We start from the raw sequence: 13,263 nt of genomic DNA, 5'->3' as shown, positions 1-13,263 counted from the left end.
AGTCAGATTTGCTCTAAATGCTTTCGTTTTTGAGATATAAGCCAAAAACTGCATTTGACCCCTATGTTCTATTTTAAGTAACGGCGGCCATGTTTTTTGACGGATCAAAAATCAAAGCACACACTTTGTGCAGGATAATCTAAGGAACAATCATGCTAAGTTTTAACCAAATCCATTCAGTAGTTTCAGAGGAGAAGATTTTTTAAAGTTAGCAAATATGATGAACAAATTGTGAAAAATTGTCATTAAAGGACAATAACCCCTTAAGGGGTCAATTGACAATTTTGGTCATATCAACTTATTTGTAGATCTTACTTTGCTGATCTTTTTTGCTGTTTACAGTTTATCTTTATCTATAATAATATTCAAGATAATGACCAAAAACTGCAAAATTTCCTTAAAATTACCAATTAAGTGGCAGCAACCCAACAATGGTTTGTTTGATTCATCTGAAAATTTCAGGGCTGATAGATCTTGACCTAATGAACATTTTTACCCCATGTCAGATTTGCTCTAAATGCTTTCGTTTTTGAGATATAAGCCAAAAACTGCATTTGACCCCTATGTTCTATTTTAAGTAACGGCGGCCATGTTTTTTGACGGATCAAAAATCGAAGCGCACATTTTGTGCAGGATATACTAAGGAACAATCATGTTAAGTTTCATTCAAATCCATTCAGTAGTTTCAGAGGAGAAGATGTTTGAAAAATTGTTAACGACGACAGACGACGACGACGACGACGACGACGACGGACGCCAAGTGATAAGAAAAGCTCACATGGCCTTTTAGGCCAGGTGAGCTAAAAATGAATCAACTCAATAAAAAATAAAGCGGCATCAACCAAAAGAAGCTTGCAATATTGATCTCTGGACTTTGCATTAGTCTTTCTACAATATGATAGAAATACAATATGCACAGGGAACTACAAAGTTAATATATGACTCCGGACACTCTAGTCAAAAAGTTTTCAGATACTATTGTAATACCAACTGCATGTCTGTTTGATAACCAATACATGTGTTTTAATATCATTACTGATGAATTAATGCAATGTGAATTAAAGATGTTTCTTAAAAGCATACATATTGCATTGGAGATATTTCAAAGGTTCACATAAGGGATATACATTAGGGCTAAATTAACTATTCGTTTATTTAACACAATTTAAAGTCATTTCAAGTCATTGAAATTTTGAACATAAATTCGTGTTCAACAAAAATAAAAAGTTTGACCTTGTACATAGAGTGAAGGTTATAATTGATCAAACATTTAAAAAGTAAGGGTTGTATTTGTCTGCTTTTGACATAAAATATTTTGTGAAATTTATTTCTAGATTTGGTTAACCATAAATACCCGTTTCTATTATGAATTCCCTTTCGGAGTGTCACAAAGACATTCATTATATTCTATATATTAGTTGTGACTATAGAAAAAATTCTATAATGCGTTTTTCACTAAGAAAAAAATACATCAACAAGTTATGTCTTTTTTTAGGACTCAATCAAACGTTTAGAATAGTTCATGTTTTGTATATTTTATAACTAAAGTTTAACTTGAGATTTACAAAATATAAACGTATAGTGATCAATATTGTTTCAGAGCGAGAGGGATATTCGAATGAAGAGATATACAAGATTGTATATATTTTAGTTGATAACTAGTTGTTTTTTCCAGATGTATATTTACCAGGCATACTCGGGGGAAGGGGGGGATGAGAGAAAAAATCTATTTTGTGGCATAGTTACATTAATCGTCAGGTTTGGTATACCTACAAAAACAATGGTGAAATCAGAAGGGCCTTACACCAGTAAGAGATTTTTGTAAAATTCTCATCACACATAAAATGCCATGGTATTATAAACTGAATAATGAAATGATAAGAATAAATAAACGCCATATTCGTTTGAATATGGAGACTGCAAAATCACTTAGAATGGCTGACGGTAAACTTTTGCAACTCCGTCATTCTCATAGTGCAGACAATATTCTATTACAACGAATGCATGTTTATGGTGGGAACCATATTGTTATACAACTAATACATTCTCAAAGTGTAGACCACATTTCTTACAATCAAAACATTCTCATAGTGTATGCAGGATTTTAATATAACAAATACATCATCATGGTGTAGATCAAATTTTAGTAATGCATTCTATTGCAGACTACGTATTATGCAGACCACATTCGTTTGTAAATCATACAAATAGAGTAGATCAGATTCTCATGGTGAAAATGTATTCTTTTACGAAGAATGGCTTACCATTATGATGACCAGATTGTATGCAATGACAGGATACCCTATATAGCAAAAACAAAATATATGAGAATACCCGCAAGTATTTGGTTTAAATTGCAGCTTTTCTAGTAACTTTGAAGGGCAGAAAAATACTTTTATTTGCTATATTGCCAACAGTCTTATACATCTGAGCTATTACCAAATTCAATTATTATCCACAAAGCTTTTTGTGATTAACATCAAATAATATTGTGGAACATTTCACTTACGAATACATACCTAACAAATCCTATCGAATACTGAATATATCTGTTAACTATGAAATGCTTTGCAAGCGTTGCAATTATGAACACGGAAATGTTTTGATAACACATTTTGTATTTATTAGCTTTTCACCCCAATTATACAAAATTAGCTCAAAACTCTCATTCACTGTTTTATTTGTATTAAGATTTCTTATTTATAGAAACATACGAAGAGTACATGAATTAAAAATAAGAAGAAAAGATAAAAATTGACGCCGACAATTATCGTTCACCATATGTCAAACTTTAGATGTAAACAAAGCAATACCTAGTTATACGATGTAACTGTAAGTAAAACTATATACTCCTTCTGTTTATATAGCTATAACTGTTAACATATATATACAGACAGGGTTCTAGTGACCGATTCCTATCAAAAGACAATTCTCAATTTTATTATGGCTAAAGTGATTTTGGCGTTCATTTTTGTTGCACTTCATCGTTTCTGTTGTTCCGTTCTTTTCCTCTTGTAGTAGATCTGTTTCCCTCCGTTTAAGTTTGTTGCCCGGATATATTTTCTCTGATTTGACTTAAGATTTTTGAACCGCGGTATACTAGTACTGTTGCCTTTATTAAGTTATACAAGACGGGCAATGTCCCTCCCCCGTTCATATAATCATTTTAAAGTGTGCTACTAACTTGAAGTTACGCATACTTTTCTTACAAAAATTATTTTACATTTGAATGGTCCAACATAATTCACTTTTAAACATTAAAATCAAATAACGGGAGTGGAAATTGTTTTCTGATATGTTATAATCGATTTGTTTTAGGTAACAAATATTTTTTTGATAGCAAATGATTTCCCTCAAGCAGACTTTAAATATGTTATAGTTAAATCCTTACATATGTAAGTTTTTTTTTTATTAATTTACACGATCTAGATGTATCGAAGTTACTGAGAACTAAGTTAAATATTTTGGAGGAAATTAAAAATGTTGTTAAAATCAGTGTATATTTATGTAAATAATTTTCTTTTGATCTTACATTCTATTTTGATAGTGTATTATCTCGGTAAGCATTAATCATATTTTCTTTCTTCAACTTTCCATTTTAGATTCGAAACTGAATTTAGATTATGGTTTATATGGGGAAAACATTGGACCTTAAACGTTCAACTATCATGGAAAAAGGCGCATTTTTTAAATTTTGCTTCGTAGAAATAGGAAAGTTTACATCCATGTATTTCAGTTAGTTTTTCTGTTTACATTACTACTTATAGTCTACATAGTCTGTCGGTACATTTAGGATAACCTATTCTTCTTTAATTAGTGTCTGAACGTTTTCATTCAAAGGCAAACTATAATTTCTTATAAGCAAAGAAACGGCAGTATATATTACATATATATGTGGAAGAAACTAACATCTTTTGTTTGCTTTTCAACAGCATGATATTCACAATTCGCACCAGTTATTTACATAGTCAATATTTGACAAAATGATTGAGGATTGTACAATTTAAAGAAATGGGTTATGACATTGATGTGAAAATAGTGTTTACTGAATTGGGTCAGTTAGACATAATTAAATAATTGTCACCTAGTCCAGTAGTTAAAATCGAAAAAAAACAGAGTTTTCATGAATGGGTCAAGGCTGTAGTAGATGTTTGGTGGAATGTGCGTTACTACTTTATACCATTACCTGGAAAGTGGTTTATTGGTTATTGGGGTTTTTTTTGGGGTTTTTTTTTTATGGCAGGGGGAATTGGTGAATAGACGGACGATATTTGTTTTACAATCAGGAATTCAAAAATGTATTATCCATTCGTTTGAAGTGTTTGAGCTTTTGAGTTCGACATTTGATAAGGGACTTTCCATTTTGAATTTTCCTTGGAGTTCAGTTTTTTTGAATTTCACTTTTTCATGTTGGTTTAGTAAATCTTATATCTTGCCTCCATGACAAATATGTTATCGTTTAAGCTGACAAAGCCTCAAACAATATTTTGTTTGTTTGCAAGACACTACATTTACTGTCTGATTAAGGAACTGGGGATAAATAACACACTTGGAAATCGTACATATACACTAAGTACGCTTACGAAGCAGGAGATCCTGGAAAACCCCAAATCGGTTCTAATCTCGTTTGGTGTTAATCCAAAGGATGAAGACCAGGATATTCTATCCTTATATTGGATTCCTAAGCTTCACAAGAATCCTTAAAAGGAAAGGTATATTGCAGGTTCTTCCAAGTCTTCCACTAAACCCCTTTCTAAAGTTCTTACTGCCATACACACTGCAGTCAAAGAAGGACTTCAGAAAAATTCCGAAACGGCATATTCAAGAATTGGTGTTAATCAGATGTGGATACTAAAAAATTCAAAAGAGTTATTGGTGAGTTTACAATCTCAATCATTAAAACATTGTACCAACATTAAAACCTTTGATTTTTTAACTCTTTATACCGCTATTCCACATACTAAACTTAAAGATCGACTGAAAGAACTCGTCAGCTTATTTTTCTTTAACAAAAAGGGCACTAGACGCTTTAAATATCTAGTTTTGAGCAGGAATATTCAGCTTACTTTGTGAAAATTCATACAGAGTCAAAAAATACACCGAAGAGGATATCACGGCCATGCTGGACTTTTCAATTGACAACATATTTGTTGAATTTGGAGGTTTGGTCTTCCAACAGACTATTTGAATCCCAATGGGTACCAATTGCGCTCCTCTACTTGCAGATTTGTTTTTATATTCCAATGAAGCAGAATTTATCCAAGGGCTTGTATAGAAAGGAGAAAAGAAATCAGCCCAGTCTTTTAATTTCACCTTTCGGTATATTGATGATGTACTGTCTCTTAACAATAATAGATTCAGTGATCACTTACATTTAATATATCCAAGTGAACTTGAAATTAAAGATACTACCGACACAGATAAATCTGCTTCATATTTAGACCTTTTTCTCGAAATGACTACTGATGGTGGGTTGAATACCAAAATTTATGACAAACGATGATTTTAATTTTCCTATAGTCAACTTTCCATTTCTGTGTAGCAACATCCCAGCGGCACCAGCGTATTGAGTATACGTGTCTCAATTGATACGTTACTCTAGAGCTAGCTCATTCTCAAAAGTTGCTAAGACAGGGCTATGAATCAATCAAATTAATGTCATCACTCAAGAAATTTTACGGCCGCCTTCATGAGCTGATTGGCCATTATGACAAAAGTTTGTCAGAAATCATATCTGATATTCTTCCTCAGTCATAATAACGTTCCATCATTACTGAACTGAACAAAGAAATAACACGACGGTTGCCGTATACGGTGCAGGAAATGCTTACCCTTCCGGAGCACCAGATTTCACTCCCGGTTTTTAGTGGAGTTCGTGTTGTTTCTGATTTATTATTTATAACTGTTGATGTAAATGTCCCTTGGTTTTGTGAGTCTTTGTTTACTCCTTGGTTTTGATTATAATTGTCTTATACTAATTTTCAATACTAGTAATTTTCGAACTTAGCAGATGGCTTGCAGTATAATTTAAATAAGAACAATTTGGTTTCATACAAAAAATGTGATTGGCATCCTGATTATGCATATATGTTGGGAATGTTGATGATAACGACCCCACTATATATTTATTTTCAATATTAAAACATTAAGAAAATAATTAAATGAAATTATAAAAAAAATTTCATGGCTTTTATTCCGACAAAGATTAGTATAATGGCATTACCGATACCCAAAAAATCTGTTCAAGGTAACAAACTTTCAACGACTTTGAGAAATATTTTGATTGGCTTTGAGAGGATCATGTCATTGTAGATAAATGATTGATATGGACAAGAGAGTCAACATATACTATAAAACAATATGTGACTTCAACTGTGTAACGTAATACAAAAATACAATTCCAGTTTTTCTTTATTTCACCATTTGTCTGTAGTAATGTAAATAACAAAATTACAAATTAAAAATATGGATGCATTTTGTCAGAATCACTAAAAAATATCGTTATGTACTTTCATGCCTCTAATCGTTCTTACATGCAAAAGTTTGTCTGTACATCGAACGAATTTTGTGATTGTAAACACAAGAATTTTGCCAAAAGATTGCGATGAAACTTAAAATCCTCATGCGAATATACGCTTGCTGAATATAATTTCAAAAGCACCACCTCTTCAAATTATTATTTTTGATCCCCCCGTTAATATCTTATTTGTGTTCTTGCATACAGCTTGATCATAGAACATTTTGTATTGAAAGCATGTTTAAGCGTTTAAACAAAACAGCAGAATGAATATGTCATAGAGCAAAGCATTTTCTTGACCTACGTTATTCAACGATAAGAGATACAGGTTTGTGAAGAAAACAATATTAGATAAGAGCAGGAAATGACATGAAAAGAACGAAAATTTCTAATTAAAAACTGTATTGTCTTCAGTGGAATGTAAAGTTTCAATGCATGATCCGAAAGACTGCAGCTGCCTGGCTTATGTGAAAGTAAAATAAATAAAAAACTGTAAAGATAAAGACGACTTTTCTAAACATATGTTTGAACGCAAAGAACTTTTAAGAATAGAACAAGATCCTATAATATAAAAGAAAAGTATGTAGTTGTCTATTCACAAAACGAAAACATTTACGGAATCACGTTACATACAAAACTAAGTAACAGAATTCAAAAAGGACTATTGTGGGAAGGACAGGATCAGAACTAAATGATTGATTTCATTATTTCTTATCTCTTAAGAAGCTTTTGTAGTAAATTCATATGGGTATAATTGGTTGAATGACGCTCCTATTGGAATATCAAACCATCAATCTTGACAAGTTTTATGAAAAAAGTTGAAAGCCTTTTTGAAAAAAAAATATACTTCTTTTTTTTGTTGATTTCCTCGTGTGTGAATAAGTCAAGGAATTTTCCACCTAGAACATTAAGCGCTATCTGCTACGATTCTAATTCCAATAGAGAGAAAACAAATGTAGACAATATTGCAGTTGGTATTAAAAAGAGGAGGAAGATGTCAAAAGGACCATAAAAACATAAGTCGATGAAACCAGATCAAAAGATTTTAAAAAAAACCAAAAGTGCTGTGGCAATCTGTAACTAGCTAGAAAAAAACCGTAGTGTTTCGAATAAACTAACGTTTTTCATACAGTAGTTGTACAGAAAATTAAAATATAAATGATAGTTCATGTCCACACAAATGTTTTCGTGTGTTTCATTTATTCTTCTTCATAACCCTGATACGGGATTCTGGTATCTTTCGTCACTCTCTTTTAGCAAAAAAATTGCATAATTCAATGTTTCCATTGCAGCCGAAAGAATGATTCATATATCAACGTGAAAGGCGTTTGCACTGTTTGTATGTAAAATATGTTCAAATTGGATGGCTTGAATTTAAAGAAATGTTGATTGTGGTCAATATATGCTGTATATTGTCAGTGATATTTACACATTTTGTTCTCATGTAATTCGCACATTTTTATTGATATTACATAGTACCGTTCATTTAGAAAATATTCCAACATAGACCACCTCACCAAAAGGTTATTCTAACATGGCACGATGCTTTTAACATTTTTGTAATTGTGAAAAATAAATAGCCTTTTCTGCTATATATACGTTTGCAAAAGTAGACTCTTTGTATATCAATGTTTATTTTTGTACACACAGAATACCAGATCACACATTTAGCTTACTATTATGATTAGTTTGTACTGTTTTAAGTGGAGTGTTAATAGTTAACTAATTGAGATAAATTATATATACAAACAATATAAATAAGCTTTGATGTACCAAGCGTTTCTTAATGAAATGTCAAAACAAATAAACCCATTAAGCAAAACAAATATCATATCATCATTACTAACATATAACTTCCTTTCTCAATATCAAACGTTCTCGAATCTCATCTTAGTGCAAGATCTTTCATAATGACAAATGAAGGTCTTGTAGTCTTTAAATTATGAATGCAAATTGCTTTTATTATTTTTTCGATCTGCTGCCTGCAAAAAATGTTGCGAAAGGCGGAATATATATATAAAAAAATTTACGGCGTTGTTAGTGTAGGCAACTGAATGTTTTGATATATTTAACAGGTTGTTTTTCGTAGGTTCAATTGCGCTCTACTATAACTTGAAATGCAACGTGCAATTACAGATTTATATTCATAAGACTATATCATCTGCATATGCTATTATACTTTTATAATATTCTTGGTATTGCTTATATTGTAGCTGTAAAGCTGATAATATTGAATAAATAATTATGTAAATAAGGATTCGTGGTATTATTAACAACGAAACACTAAACTTCAAGCTAGTGACAGACCCTATAATTTTATGTTCTCTGTACTTTTCTCGTACATACAAAACAATTAAAACCCCATCAACTCCAGATGCGATCACCCAGTGCTGCTTATTCTACACTAATTTGAATTAATCAACTAATGTTTTCTCAAACAATACCTTTGGATAATGGAGTTGCATGATAGAATATCAGCGTAACTCATGTTGTTCATTTTTTTCTCTTGGCTTGGTTTTGGGGTAGGCGTATATTGATAGGTCTTCAGCTAGAACTGGTCTCGTGCCTTTTTTTGTTTTCAGTCCACATGACTATATATAAATTCTTCGGTATTCTAGTGAACTTGTTTGAAAATTGTTTGATATTTACTTTAATAATTTATAACTTTATCATTATAGTTTTGAAACCTTTCTACACTACTATTTGTTATATATCATATTTTTTATAATTTAGAAACATTATACGTGTCTTCATGCATGAATCGTGACATTGAAGTAAGAAATCTATTCGGTTGTGCATATTTTGATAAGTAATTACTATTTCTAAAACAGCAGTTTTACTGCAATGAGCTTGTTGTCGAGAACAGCGATCCATTGATACATAATTAAGTATTGTTTTATTTGTGGTTTTATTGTGTATTACATTGGTAGTGTAATATTAAGTGTTTGTGTTAAACCATTTAAACCTGCATCAATTAATTAATTACATTGGATAAGAATAACATCTTATTAACTGGTTCTGATGTGTGCAAATAATACCTGCGATTTAAGCATTAAATTTGATGGAATCCTTGATTGGAATTGTTTTATGGTCTTGCTCTATGATGTATCAAGTGTTTGTCAAGCTGAACCATGATTCAAACAGAAGGTTCTGACGTTTATTGCATCTGAAAACAGTCATAAAGATATGCAATTCCATCAACAGACTTCGTTATAAAAAACATGACTATATTTAGCTGATCCTAAGTCTGGGAGATTTTTCAAATAATTTGAGACATATTGGCGTTATTTATCCGATGGAGTTAATCATTATGAATAAGAATAAGTGTTCGTTCCATGCACAATACTTCTGGACGCAACAATTAATGTTTATCTGAACTCAATATGAAATAAAATACAAAGAGAAAGAAAGTAAAAAAATGAGTAATAAAATTTACAGTAAGATCTTTGTCCATTCGTTTGATGTATTTTGTCATTTGATTTTGCCATGTGATTAGGGACTTTCCGATTGAATTTTCCCCAAAGTTCAGTATTTTTGTGATTTTACTTCCTACCAATCAGTTATCTATACATTTTCAGAAGTCAACTTTATCATTGATAAAAGGGAAGAAGATACTTGATAGTAGTAAAATAAATAGACACACAAGAACCTTAATAATGAGCTATACAACAAGAACCGTTTGTCCTTCAACCTGTTAGCACAGTTGAAAGTCAAATATTAGTCAAGTCATGTAGACACGCAGCTGTATATGTCAGTGTTGTATATTTTGTTTTTATAATTCAAGTTGAACTTGATAACCAGGATCAATATAGTCATCTGTTTTTGTATAACTCGGTGAAAATAAATCATTTACATTTGTAAAGCGGAAAATGAGGTTAATTGCAATAAAATTGCTTTCTACTTAGTAACAAGTTGTACTTTTGGACCTTTTGGATTATATCTCTTCATCTTTTATATAAGCTTTGGATTTCAAATATTTGGGCCACGAGCATCACTGAAGAGACATGTATTGTCGAAATGCGCATCTGGTGCAAGAAAATTGGTACCGTTAATTTTATTACTACCACTGAGTCGATGCCTCTGCTGGTGGACTATTAGTCCCCGAGGGTATCACCAGCCCAGTAGCCAGTATTTCGGTACTGGTATGAAAATACGGATTTTTTGTGTTATTCAAATTTGCTGTTGCAAAATATTAGAAATTATTATAAATTAAGGAATGTATCTCCCTCATGCAAAGCTCTGATTCCTTTCACGGATTTGGCTATACTTTTTGGACCTTTTGGATTATAGCTCTTCATCTTTTATGTAAGCTTTGGATTTCAAATATTTGGGCCACGAGCATCACCGAAGAGACATGCATTGTCGAAATGCGCATCTGGTGCAAGAAAATTGGTACCGTTAATTTTATTTGTATTAGTAACATGCTTCATCAGAATAAAAATAAAAAAGACACACAGTTGGTTCTTTTCAAATTATGCTTAACGTTCAAAAACATCAAACGTTTCGATGACTGTTGTATAGAACTACTAATTTCAAGAATAGGGGAATATACCAAAGGGACATAAAAAGTCTGTAATCAAATGGCAAAATCAAAAACTCAAAAATATCAAACAAATGTAAAACAACTATCATATTCCTGACTTGGTGCAGAAAAAGTTTCTATTTACATATTATAAAGTCTTGTACGAATTTAAATTTCAATGATGAAATTATTACTCATTTTTACAGTCAAGCCCGATAGTATATATTTTTCTCATTAACTTCATGCATAATTTACCAGAAAGTTAAAACTAGTAAGACTTAGTGTTAAAAAAAAACCCACTTTACTTTGTTTTTTCTTACTAATTGGTTTTTATCTTTTACATGTTAATTATCGTCATTATTTATCTTAAAATAATTTATTCCAACGAGAATTTTATGTAATTATATTTATAGTATAAACATTTGTTTCATTTTAAATAAAGATGGGATTTCATGTAGGGGTAAATTAATTTTAATTGATGAAAAGGTTTTTGCGTCAATATTCTAAATTTATCAAAATGTTCATCTTCAATTCTGGTATTGCTAATAAAGAATTTATAAAGAGACTGATAAAACAATATCAAACAAATTGATCAGAAACATAAAACCGCACCAGATTGTTCGCTTTCAACATTTATTGAGAAATAATTAGTAGATGAAAGTTAAAAATGGTCTGATTTATTTGGTGCAGTTTATAGCAATTTATTTAAATTAATCAAATATGCATTTGTGCATTTACTAAAATCAATTAACTTTCATATTATCTAATTTCGATCCCATTCTATAGATGCACATTACTTTTAATGGATGATCTGTTGATTTAATTGACATATAACTTGTTACATTTCGAGATAATTCAAATCATATATTAATGGAGTCTGTTTTATTTGTAGCCATTTTTAAAATGTTGTTTCGTTAAGCTCATATAGATTTCTTTTATAATCTTTCTTTTTACTAACGGACGTAAAATTAACCAATGTTTTCATTTTATTGTTAAAATTATGATGAGAATCTTATTTCTGTCTTTACTTCATGTATTCCCTTGCTTTTAGATTTGAAAGTAGGCTTGTGATAAAACAAACTAGGATAAACCCGGATAATATCTGTTTGAGTTCTCAAATACAGCAAACAGTATTATTTTGATGCTGCAACACTCACTGAATGAACCCGATATAAGATATGCGATTAAATAGTGACCTTTATTCAGATAAGGTTGTCAGATGTACAAAACCCTTCTAGTGGACGATATAAAGAATGTATATATGCTATTTTTGTTAATTTAAATTTTCCTCGGAGTTCGGTGTTTTGATATTTTACTTTTTCAAATATTAAAATTCCAATTGAAACTGGTCGTAAAAAAAGATAAATACTATATATTGTACGTTTAGCAACAAAACAAAATGTATCAGTTAGGATAGTGAATTATTTTTCTGTGTAATAATGTGTTATTGAATAAATTTGATTCAAATCATTGCCATTTAAACACAACAATTTGATTAATAGTTCTTTGAATTTTCCCGCTCCTGTTTTCAAGAAATTGACTTTTCAATAAGAAAAGTTACCGCTTCCACAAATGTTGGTGCGCATGCCACTTCAAATTAGTTTCTCCTTGAATTTTTTTTTTTCTCATATAAACACTTTTCTGTTGCATATTATGTTCCTAGCGTTTTATTCGCATCTGGGATAAATCGATTTGTAGGTACATGGACAATTATCAGTTCATTGCCGTTGACAAGTAGTTATTGAACACACAGTTATTCGAAATTAATGCATCTTAGTTTACCTTTAAACACCTGTTCTATGATGCAAAACTTAAAACATTTCGTTAAATGACCACAAACACATCAATATTTAAAATCCTCATCAACCCCTATCCTTGTTTCAACAGGCTAAGACCTATCTATCTTTTGGATGAAACAAATTGTAAATTTCCCTGAACGTTTTACAAAGCACAGAAGTATTTGATATGAAAACACATATCCCCTTGCTTGTCATTTAGTATTTAAGCAGAACACTGGGGAAATTTAAAGAATTCCACAGTGACCAAGAGGATGCCGTATTGTGATTGGCTTGCAGAGTAGGTAGTTAGTTTAACCACATCTAGTCAAGCTAAAGAGTTTAAAATGCAAAAGAAAAAGTATTTTGCTCAGTAAGAAAAATGAATGTGAATTGGGGAAACCGTTATGTTAAAGGAATACATGTATTAAAAATACAATCGGATCTAC

This window comes from Mytilus edulis, chromosome 4 (assembly GCF_963676685.1).
Source record: "Mytilus edulis chromosome 4, xbMytEdul2.2, whole genome shotgun sequence".
Lineage (NCBI taxonomy): Eukaryota > Metazoa > Mollusca > Bivalvia > Mytilida > Mytilidae > Mytilus > Mytilus edulis.
This window is presented reverse-complemented; position numbering follows the sequence as displayed.